The sequence below is a fragment of the Rhinopithecus roxellana genome, chromosome 10, assembly GCF_007565055.1.
Source record: "Rhinopithecus roxellana isolate Shanxi Qingling chromosome 10, ASM756505v1, whole genome shotgun sequence".
NCBI lineage: Eukaryota > Metazoa > Chordata > Mammalia > Primates > Cercopithecidae > Rhinopithecus > Rhinopithecus roxellana.
Window position 1 is genome coordinate 27945409 of NC_044558.1, and position 12249 is coordinate 27957657.

Consider the following 12249-nt stretch of genomic DNA (forward strand, 5'->3'; position numbering starts at 1 on the left):
GCGATCTAACCGCGAGGCAGCAGTGAGGCTGGGGGAGGGGCGCCCGCCATTGCTGAGGCTTAAGTAGGTAAACAAAGCCGCTGGGAAGCTGGGAAGCTCGAACTGGGTGGAGCTCACAGCAGCTCAAGGAAACCTGCCTGTCTCTGTAGACTCCACCTCTGGGGACAGGGCAAAGCTAAACAACAACAACAAAAGCAGCAGAAACCTGTGCAGATGCAAACGACTCTGTCTGACAGCTTTGAAGAGAGCAGTGGATCTCCCAACACGGAGGTTGAGATCTGAGAACGGACAGACTGCCTGCTCAAGTGGGTCCCTGACCCCTGAGTAGCCTAACTGGGAGACATCCCCCACTAGGGGCAGTCTGACAGCCCACACCTCACAGGGTGGAGTACACCCCTGAGAGGAAGCTTCCAAAGTAAGAATCAGACAGGTACACTCGCTGTTCAGCAATATTCTATCTTCTGCAACCTCTGCTGCTGATACCCAGGCAAACAGGGTCTGGAGTGGAACTCAAGCAATCTCCAACAGACCTACAGCTGAGGGTCCTGACTATTAGAAGGAAAACTATCAAACAGGAAGAACACCTATACCAAAACCCCATCAGTACGTCACCATCATCAAAGATCAGAGGCAGATAAAATCACAAAGATGGGGAAGAAACAGGGCAGAAAAGCTGGAAACTCAAAAAATAAGAGTGCATCTCCCCCTGCAAAGGAGCGCAGCTCATCACCAGCAACGGATCAAAGCTGGTCAGAGAATGACTTTGATGAGATAAGAAGGCTTCAGTCCATCAAACTTCTCAGAGCTAAAGGAGGAATTTCTTACCCAGCACAAAGAAACTAAAAATCTTGAAAAAAAGAGTGGAAGAATTGATAGCTAGAATAATCAATGCAGAGAAGGTCATAAACGAAATGACAGAGATGAAAACCATGACACGAGAAATACATGACAAATCCACAAGCTTCAGTAACTGCTTCGATCAACTGGAAGAAAGAGTATCAGCGATTGAGGATCAAATGAATGAAATGAAGCGAGAAGAGAAACCAAAAGAAAAAAGAAGAAAAAGAAATGAACAAAGCGTGCAAGAAGTACGGGATTATGTAAAAAGACCAAATCTACGTCTGATTGGGGTGCCTGAAAGTGAGGGCGAACATGGAACCAAGCTGGAAAACACTCTTCAGGATATCATCCAGGAGAACTTCCCCAACCTAGTAGGGCAGGCCAACATTCAAATTCAGGAAATACAGAGAACACCACAAAGATACTCCTCGAGAAGAGCAATTCCAAGACACATAATTGCCAGATTCACCAAAGTTGAAATGAAGGAAAAAATCTTAAGGGCAGCCAGAGAGAAAGGTCGGGTTACCCACAGAGGGAAGTCCATCAGACTAACAGCAGATCTCTCGGCAGAAACTCTACAAGCCAGAAGAGAGTGGGGGCCAATATTCAACATTCTTAAAGAAAACAATTTTAAACCCAGAATTTCATATCCAGCCAAGCTAAGTTTCATAAGTGAAGGAGAAATACAATCCTTTACAGATAAGCAAATGCTTAGAGATTTTGTCACCACCAGGCCTGCCTTACAAGAGACCCTGAAGGAAGCCCGTAAACATGGAAAGGAACAACCGGTACCAGCCATTGCAAAAACACGCCAAAATGTAAAGACCATCGAGGCTAGGTAGAAACTGCATCAACTAATGAGCAAAATAACCAGTTAATATCATAATGGCAGGATCAAGTTCACACATAACAATATTAACCTTAAATGTAAATGGACTAAATGCTCCCATTAAAAGACACAGACTGGCAAACTGGATAAAGAATCAAGACCCATCAGTCTGCTGTATTCAGGAGACCCATCTCACATGCAGAGACATACATAGGCTCAAAATAAAGGGATGGAGGAAGATCTACCAAGCAAATGGAGAACAAAAAAAGCAGGGGTTGCAATCCTAGTCTCTGATAAAATAGACTTTAAACCATCAAAGATCAAAGGAGACAAAGAAGGCCATTACATAATGGTAAAGGGATCAATTCAACAGGAAGAGCTAACTATCCTAAATATATATGCACCCAATACAGGAGCACCCAGATTCATAAAGCAAGTCCTTAGAGACTTACAAAGAGACTTAGACTCCCATACAATAATAATGGGAGACTTCAACACTCCACTGTCAACATTAGACAGATCAACGAGACAGAAAGTTAACAAGGATATCCAGGAATTGAACTCATCTCTGCACCAAGCGGACCTAATAGACATCTATAGAACTCTCCACCCCACATCAACAGAATATACATGCTTCTCAGCACCACATTGCACTTATTCCAAAATTGACCACATAATTGGAAGTAAAGCACTCCTTTGCAAATGTAAAAGAACATAAATTATAACAAACTGTCTCTCAGACCACACTGCAATCAAACTAGAACTCAGAACTAAGAAACTCAATAAAAACTACTCAACTACATGGAAACTGAACAACCTGCTCCTGAATGACTACTGGGTACATAACGAAATGAAGGCAGAAATAAAGATGTTCTTTGAAACCAATGAGAGCAAAGATACAACATACCAGAATCTCTGGGACACATTTAAAGCAGTGTGTAGAGGGAACTTTATAGCACTAAATGCCCACAAGAGAAAGCTGGAAAGATCTAAAATTGACACTCTAACATCACAATTAAAAGAACTGGAGAAGCAAGAGCAAACACATTCAAAAGCTAGCAGAAGGCAAGAAATAACTAAGATCAGAGCAGAGTTGAAGGAGATAGAGATGCAAAAAAAACCCTTCAAAACATCAATGAATCCAGGAGCTGGTTTTTTGAAAAGATAAAAAAAAAAAAAATTGATAGTCCACTAGCAAGACTAATAAAGAAGAAAAGAGAGAAGAATCAAATAGATGCAATAAAAAATGATAAAGGGGATATCACCACCGACCCCACAGAAATACAAACTACCATCAGAGAATACTATAAACACCTCTATGCAAACAAACTAGAAAATCTAGAAGAAATGGATAATTTCCTGGACACTTACACTCTTCCAAGACTAAACCAGGAAGAAGTTGAATCCCTGAATAGACCAATAGCAGGCTCTGAAATTGAGGCAACAATTAATAGCCTACCCACCAAAAAAAGTCCAGGACCAGATGGATTCACAGCTGAATTCTACCAGAGGTACAAGGAGGAGCTGGTACCATTCCTTCTGAAACTATTCCAATCAATTGAAAAAGAGGGAATCCTCCCTAACTCATTTTATGAGGCCAACATCATCCTGATACCAAAGCCTGGCAGAGACACAACAAAAAAAGAAAATTTTAGACCAATATCCCTGATGAACATCGATACAAAAATCCTCAATAAAATATTGGCAAACCAGATTCAGCAGCACATCAAAAAGCTTATCCACCATGATCAAGTAGGCTTCATCCCTGGGATGCAAGGCTGGTTCAACATTCGCAAATCAATAAACATAATCCAGCATATAAACAGAACCAAAGACAAGAACCACATGATTATCTCAATAGATGCAGAAAAGGCTTTTGACAAAATTCAACAGCCCTTCATGCTAAAAACACTCAACAAATTCGGTATTGATGGAATGTACCTCAAATTAATAAGAGCTGTTTATGACAAACCCATAGCCAATATCATACTGAATGGGCAAAAACTGGAAAAATTCCCTTTGAAAACTGGCAGGGATCCCAGAAAACAAGACAGGGATGCCCTCTCTCACCACTCCTATTCAACATAGTGTTGGAAGTTCTGGCTAGGGCAATCAGACAAGAGAAAGAAATCAAGGGTATCCAGTTAGGAAAAGAAGTCAAATTGTCCCTGTTTGCAGATGACATGACTGTATATTTAGAAAACCCCATCGTCTCAGCCCAAAATCTCCTTAAGCTGATAAGCAACTTCAGCAAAGTCTCAGGATACAAAATTAATGTGCAAAAATCACAAGCATTCTTATACACCAGTAACAGACAAACAGAGAGCCAAATCATGAATGAACTTCCATTCACAATTGCTTCAAAGAGAATAAAATACCTAGGAATCCAACTTACAAGGGATGTAAAGGACCTCTTCAAGGAGAACTACACACCACTGCTCAGTGAAATCAAAGAGGACACAAACAAATGGAAGAACATACCATGCTCATGGATAGGAAGAATCAATATCGTGAAAATGGCCATACTGCCCAAGGTTATTTATAGATTCAATGCCATCCCCATCAAGCTACCAATGAGTTTCTTCACAGAATTGGAAAAAACGGCTGTAAAGTTCATATGGAACCAAAAAAGAGCCTGCATTGCCAAGACAATGCTAAGTCAAAAGAACCAAGCTGGAGGCATCACGCTACCTGACTTCAAACTATACTACAAGGCTACAGGAACCAAAACAGCATGGTACTGGTACCAAAACAGAGATATAGACCAATGGAACAGAACAGAGTCCTCAGAAATAATACCACACATCTACAGCCATCTGATCTTTGACAAACCTGAGAGAAACAAGAAATGGGAGAAGGATTCCCTATTTAATAAATGGTGCTGGGAAAATTGGCTAGCCAGTAAGTAGAAAGCTGAAACTGGATCCTTTCCTTACTCCTTATACGAAAATTAATTCAAGATGGATTAGAGACTTAAATGTTAGACCTAATACCATAAAAACCCTAGAAGAGGCCGGGCGCGGTGGCTCAAGCCTGTAATCCCAGCACTTTGGGAGGCCAAGACGGGCGGATCACGAGGTCAGGAGATCGAGACCATCCTGGCTAACACGGTGAAACCCCATCTCTACTAAAAAATACAAAAAAAGAAAACTAGCTGGGCAAGGTGGCAGGCGCCTGTAGTCCCAGCTACTCGGGAGGCTGAGGCAGGAGAATGGCGTAAACCCGGGAGGCGGAGCTTGCAGTGAGCTGAGATCCGGCCACTGCACTCCAGCCTGGGCGACAGAGCGAGACTCCGTCTCAAAAAAAAAAAAAAAAAAAAAAAAACCCTAGAAGAAAACCTAGGTAGTACCATTCAGGACATAGGCATGGGCAAGGACTTCATGTCTAAAACACCAAAAGCAACGGCAGCAAAAGCCAAAATTGACAAATGGGATCAAATTAAACTAAAGAGCTTCTGCACAGCAAAAGAAACTGCCATCAGAGTGAACAGGCAACCTACAGAATGGGATAAAATTTTTGCAATCTACTCATCTGACAAAGGGCTAATATCCAGAACCTATAAAGAACTCAAACAAATTTACAAGAAAAAAACAACCCCATCAAAAAGTGGGCAAAGGATATGAACAGACATTTCTCAAAAGAAGACATTCATACAGCCAACAGACACATGAAAAAATGCTCATCATCACTGGCCATCAGAGAAATGCAAATCAAAACCACAATGAGATACCATCTCACACCAGTTAGAATGGCAATCATTAAAAAGTCAGGAAACAACAGGTGCTGGAGAGGATGTGGAGAAATAAGAACACTTTTACACTGTTGGTGGGATTGTAAACTAGTTCAACCATTATGGAAAACAGTATGGTGATTCCTCAAGGATCTAGAACTAGATGTACCATATGACCCAGCCATCCCATTACTGGGTATATACCCAAAGGATTATAAATCATGCTGCTATAAAGACACATGCACACGTATGTTTATTGCAGCACAATTCACAATAGCAAAGACTTGGAATCAACCCAAATGTCCATCAGTGACAGACTGGATTAAGAAAATGTGGCACATATACACCATGGAATATTATGCAGCCATAAAAAAGGATGAGTTTGCGTCCTTTGTAGGGACATGGATGCAGCTGGAAACCATCATTCTTAGCAAACTATCACAAGAACAGAAAACCAAACACTGTATGTTCTCACTCATAGGTGGGAACTGAACAATGAGATCACTTGAACTCGGGAAGGGGAACATCACACACCGGGGCCTATCATGGGGAGGGGGTAGGGGGTAGGGGGGAGGGATTGCATTGGGAGTTATACCTGATTTAAATGACGGGTGCTGACGAGTTGATGGGTGCAGCACACCAACATGGCACAAGTATACATATGTAACAAACCTGCACGTTATGCACATGTACCCTAGAACTTAAAGTATAATAATAATAAAAAAAAAAAGAATGAGTATACTGCAAATATTAGTATATTCACCACCACGGGCATGAAACTGAATGTTGTCAGAACTCTAGAAACTTCTCAAGCGTCCTTGCAGATCAACACTTTCATACCCATCCCAGAAGTAACTACTATCCTGACTTTTGTGATAAGAATTTGCTATTCTAAGTAATTTTTCCACTTATAGACTCTTAAACTGTGAAATTGTTTTGCTTCTTTTTGAACTTCACATAAACAAAGTCATTGCAATGAACTGAATGTGTGTATCTCTTCACAATTCATATGTTGAAACTCTAATCCCAATGTCATAATATCTGGATGTGGAATTTTGGAGAGTTAATTGTGTCATGAGGTGTAGCACTAATCTCTCATTAATAGAATTAGTGCTCTTAAAAAACAGGCCACAGACCTGGCTAACTCTGTTTCCACCATGTGAGTATCTAGGGAAATCAACAGTCTCTAAACTGCAAGAGGCTACTAACCTCTTGACCATGCTAGCACTCTGATCTCAAACTTCCCAGCCTCCACAACTGTGAAAAATAAACTTTGTTGTTTATAAGTCCCCTAATCTGTGGTACTTTGTTATAGCAGCCTGAACTGATGAAGACATTCCTACAATTTTCAGTATTTCAGGGTAAGAGTTACAACTGAGTGCATCAAACATAGGTATAGGACTAAGAACTGAGACTGCATGTTGTCAATATGAGTTAGCTGTTTGTACCCATGAAATCTCCGCTTAGGAAAGATAAAACTATACATTGATAAATAATGCCATTGCTTGCTTCAGAAAACTTATGTTAAAAAAATTAGACAACTGCTCAAAATTTGATTCAAGATTTTCACTTCATTATTTCTACTCATCCACAAGTATGATGTCACAGGCTTTGCATAATTCCAATGAGTTCCCTAACTCCAAATCCTCACCTTAAACCACTTATTCCAAGACCTCAAAAGACTTCTGATTTTCGCCTTCTGAATCATTGCTAAGTGCTTGCTAAGGTGGTGTTTTCCCTTACTGCAGTGACTTCCAGTAAATTTAACTTTTTGTCATTAACAGGCTATCTGGTAACCTTGAGTAGTTCAAGCTTGGAGAACTTCGGGGAAGTCTTACTGAGATCCATGCAAGATTTCCTCACTACCATGGTCCAAATGCCTTGATTCAGAAATATTGTCCTCTGTGGAGGCCTTTTAAATCTCTCACTCAGAGGTCTTCTCAGACACAATTGTGAGATTACTCTTGCAGTGGGGCTCAGCACTGATTTCTTTGAGCTCCAAATGTTAAATTTATTTTGTATCCCAAAAGGTAGGATCTCCTTATAGAAGCTTTCAGTTTTCTGATCAGATTTGAAACCTCTCATTCTTGGTGGAAATTTACCATGTGATTACAAGTATTATTGTGTGTATTGTCTGCCCTTGGCAATTTACATTGTAAATCTGTAAGAACAATCCTATAGGGACAGGATGGGCATAAGCTTGACAAATGTGTCCTCGAACCAAGTCCTGAAAATCCCTTCAGGAATTTTCAAGTCCTTATAATGGGACTCTCCTCAGTTGTATTTGTAACTGATTTGTTTAGTTCTGGATTTGAAATTTTTATCTGGCTCTTGATTGGTGATAGACCGTCTGTTGGTTAATTTCTGAAGACCTGTTTTTGCATAGGTACCACTCTTAATGATCGTTGCAATTCTCCTGGGCCATGCACACTGAGGTCTTTAATCCACATGGAGCTGGTTTTTATGTAGAGTGTAAAGTAAATATTTAATTTCATTCTTCTTCCATGTGTATACATAATTTCCCAGAACGTTTATAGAAAAGTCTGTTTTCTCCACTAATTTAAAATGCCATTTATGTCCTATAGTGTATCCATATACATGTGCATCTATTTCTATTGTATTCTTTTTGTCAGTGTAGGTTAAAACTGCCATCACACTGTCCCAATGATCATATTTTATAAGCATTGAAATATATTAGGCCAGGCACGGTGGCTCAAGCCTGTAATCCCAGCACTTTGGGAGGCCGAGACGGGCGGATCACAAGGTCAGGAGATCGAGACCATCCTGGCCTACACGGTGAAACCCCATCTCTACCAAAAAATACAAAAAAATAACTAGCCGGGTGAGGTGGTGGGCGCCTGTAGTCCCAGCTACTCTGGAGGCTGAGGCAGGAGAATGGCGTGAACCCGGGAGGCGGAGCTTGCAGTGAGCTGAGATCTGGCCACAGCACTCCAGCCTGGGTGACAGAGCGAGACTCCATCTCAAAAAATAAATAAATAAATAAATAAATAAATAAATAAATAAATAAGCTTGTCAGGTTTGACCAAAATAGTAAAGATTTTGTTTGTGATGGCATTGAATCCATAAAATAGTCTGGGAAGAACTTACAGTCTTATGATATTGGGTATTTCCGTCATAAACATGGTATACACCTCTATTTATTTGGGTCTTCTTTAACGTCTCTCAGTTGAATTTCATAATTTTCTTTATGTAAGTATTGTATATATTTGTAGATAAAATAGGTATCTTATATTTCTGACTATATTACAAAAGATATCTTTTCCAAATTTCATTTTCTAATTAGTTGTTAATGATATTATTAAAGAACAATAGATTTTTATATTTTGATATTCCTCTAGCCAACTCGTTAATTTTTTTTTTTTTTTTTTTTTTTTTTTTTTTGAGACGGAGTCTCGCTCTGCCGCCCAGGCTGGAGTGCAGTGGCCGGATCTCAGCTCACTGCAAGCTCCGCCTCCCGGGTTTACGCCATTCTCCTGCCTCAGCCTCCCGAGTGGCTGGGACTACAGGCTCCTGCCACCTCGCCTGGCTAGTTTTTTTGTATTTTTTTAGTAGAAACGGGGTTTCACCGTGTTAGCCAGGATGGTCTCGATCTCCTGACCTCATGATCCGCCCGTCTCGGCCTCCCAAAGTGCTGGGATTACAGGCTTGAGCCACCTCGCCTGGCTCGTTAATCTGTCTTAATTTTGATAATTTACTTGTAAATTCCTTTTATAATATAGATCACAGTTACTAAATAGATACAATCTCTAAACAATGGAAGTTTTGTTTTTAATTTCCAATCTTCATTTATTGTTTTTGCCCTACGTGTAACAAGGACCTCCCAGCTAATTGCTGAATAAAAATATTGCTGGTGGCATTTATTCTGGCCTCCTATAAAGGGATAGCTCTCAATGTTTCACTTTTAAGTATGAAATTTGCTCTTCATATAGTGAAGGTACCATTTAGGGAGTTCCTTTATACTCAAGTTTGCTAAGAATATTCATTGTTAATCATGAATGTAAACTTTTATCAACAACTCCTCTGTTCATAATAGCACAAAAACTTGATTTATTCTCCATGTTTTTAAAAAAATATAACCAGCTGTCTGGTAGTCTCTAAGTATTTGATGGTCTCTATCTTCAAAGTCTCAAAAATTTGACTACTTCTACCATCCCCAGTGGTGATGAGGCATTCAGGTTGAAGCTGTTATCATCAACCACCTGATTATTCAAAAAGTCTTCATCCTACTCGGACTCTTTGCTTTCATGCTTGTAAAATCAGGGAAACATATTTAACATATAAGTAAATCAATCCACATGACCTTTCAGCTCAAAACCTTCAATTGCTATCCACCTCATTCAGGTTAAAGGCTAGAGTCCTGACAAGGACTTTCAAGGCTCTTCAGGATCTCCTCCTCCCTCTCCTGCCCCATGTGTGATCCCCTCATTTCATTCTCTTCCATCCTTCCCTATCTCTCTAGACTGCAGCACAATCACTTTCTTCCTGTTTCATGAATATGCCAGGCTTGTCAAGACTTTGATATTGCTGAAAAATTATAATGTCTATAATCATTTTGAGATTATTTCAGTTATACTATTGTATTAGTTTTTGATTACGGTGTCATTTCGTTGTGTGCTGGGTTAGTTTTGACTATGAATTGTTTATCTCCTTTGGACTAGTATTCTTATGAGTTATTTGAGGTTCAGGATGAGGTGCATTTCCCCAGGGGCACTTGCATTTATTTTCTGACAAGCAACTGCAGCATTATTTCTTTAGATTTCACTAAATTAAATTTGTAACTTGAGGAGGTTTTCAGAGTACATAGATTATCTCATAGATCTCCAAAAAGAGCCATCCAAGGGACTTTTATCCTTCTACTCTCTGCTTGAAGCCAAGGTAGTTTTTAATTCAGTCTCTCAGAACAGAGGTGGGAGAAGGTTATTACTGGTTTATCATTTCCCTACAAGTATAGACATTTGGAGTTCCAGCTTTCTCTTCTATCCTACCCCCAGGCTTGGCCAGTCATTGTATTTGATTTTGACCCTGTTCCCCAACAGGCCTTGATAACTAAAGCTCCATTTCTCCAGTTTGGCATATGTTCTCAGAAAAATGTGGTTTTGTAGATATTGCTTACTCCCCCTGGTTCCCACCGTCCTTGGATTTACTATCTTGTCATGTATTTAATAAGTTAAAACAATATTAAAAGCATTTTAGTTGCTGTCAACACAAGGGATAGTTCAAATAACTTAGGGCATCATATCTATTGAAGTAGATTTTAAACATTGTTTTTTCAATTATGTCATAAGGAGCATAAAAATGTTATGAAAAATTTTAAAAATTAAGGAAGAAAAATCACCTAACAATGTACCATACTAATACAACTCATATTAGCATTTCAAAATGTATACCATACAATTTCAATTCGTGTTTTCAAATTGTATGCACAATGTTGCATTGTTTCTACCATGTAGCATATTACTAGAAATAGTGAAACTTGTTGCTATATTAATAAATCATTTCTATATTGTAGTGTTGATTAAGAACTCAAGAAATTGCTTATCTCTACTTTATCACTTTTTCTGTGTGATCTAGAGTAAGCCATACAAACTGTTTCTCAGTTACCTCACCTCTAAAATTTGGGTAAACCTCCCAGAATTGCTGTAAGAAGATTTAGTAAAATGATTTATCATGTAAATCACTTAAAACAATATTTGTCACATAAGAGGGACTTAATAAATGTTTATCGTAATTATATATTATATTTTAATAGTCATTTATTTTATATTAATAGTCATAGTTAATCTACCAAGACTCATAACAACCAACTCATTTATAATTATTTCTACTGCTGGTTTATTTCAAATAATTCTAAATTGCTTTAACTAGATAATACTATGATGGGTATCATTAAATACCAGCTTTCTCTTATTTCTTTAGGAAAAATCCTCAAAACAGAATTATATGAATACATACATATATTTATTGCTTTGATATGTAATGCCAAACACAAAAAGATTGCATTCAACTGCATAAAGTCTCTGCCTAGTTTAAGTTTTATAATGTTTGATTATTGCTAGACTAATATTTTGTTTTCATTTTGACTTGTGTCTGATTACCTGTAAAAATGAACATATTTCCATATGCTTAACATTTATATCTCTGCTTGTGAAAAGCATGTATTAATATATTCTCATTTATCTGTTAAGATAAGTTTCTATTGATTTTTAAAACTTTTTTTTATGTAATAAAGAGATTTTTCCTACTATGTTTGGTTTTTAATCCTGTTTTGTGTTTTTGCATGAAGAAATTTATACTATTTATATCTTTATAGATACTTTCCTTAGGGATTTCTTGTTACTTTCTAGACTAAGGAAATTTTTACCTTGAAGATATTTAATAGACAGTATTTTTCTTGTTTGGTTAAAGTTTCGTGTTTACATTAGCTATTTGATTCAAATTCTATTTATTTGGTATATTATGCCATGTAAAGAACCAATCTTTTCTCAATTGCTAACTATATACTTCAAATCTATTAAGTGAGTAACTGTCTCTTCATTGATCTTAAATTCCTTTTATCATTCACAGTGTTAAAATGTTAAAGGTGATTTTTTGTTTGTATTCAATGTAAACTAATACGCTTATGATTTCTATTTATAAGGTATATTATATTTTTATATAGGGAAGGAATCCCTATTTAAAAACAAATTAACAATAAACAGATTTGGGGATTACCAATGTATTTGTGCTGAAGGTTAGGTATCCTCATTCTCTATTAGCTGCCAAGTGGGAAAGTAATCAACTCGTCTAGTTCATTTCTAATGTTACAGCCAGTTGGATTGGAACATAAAGA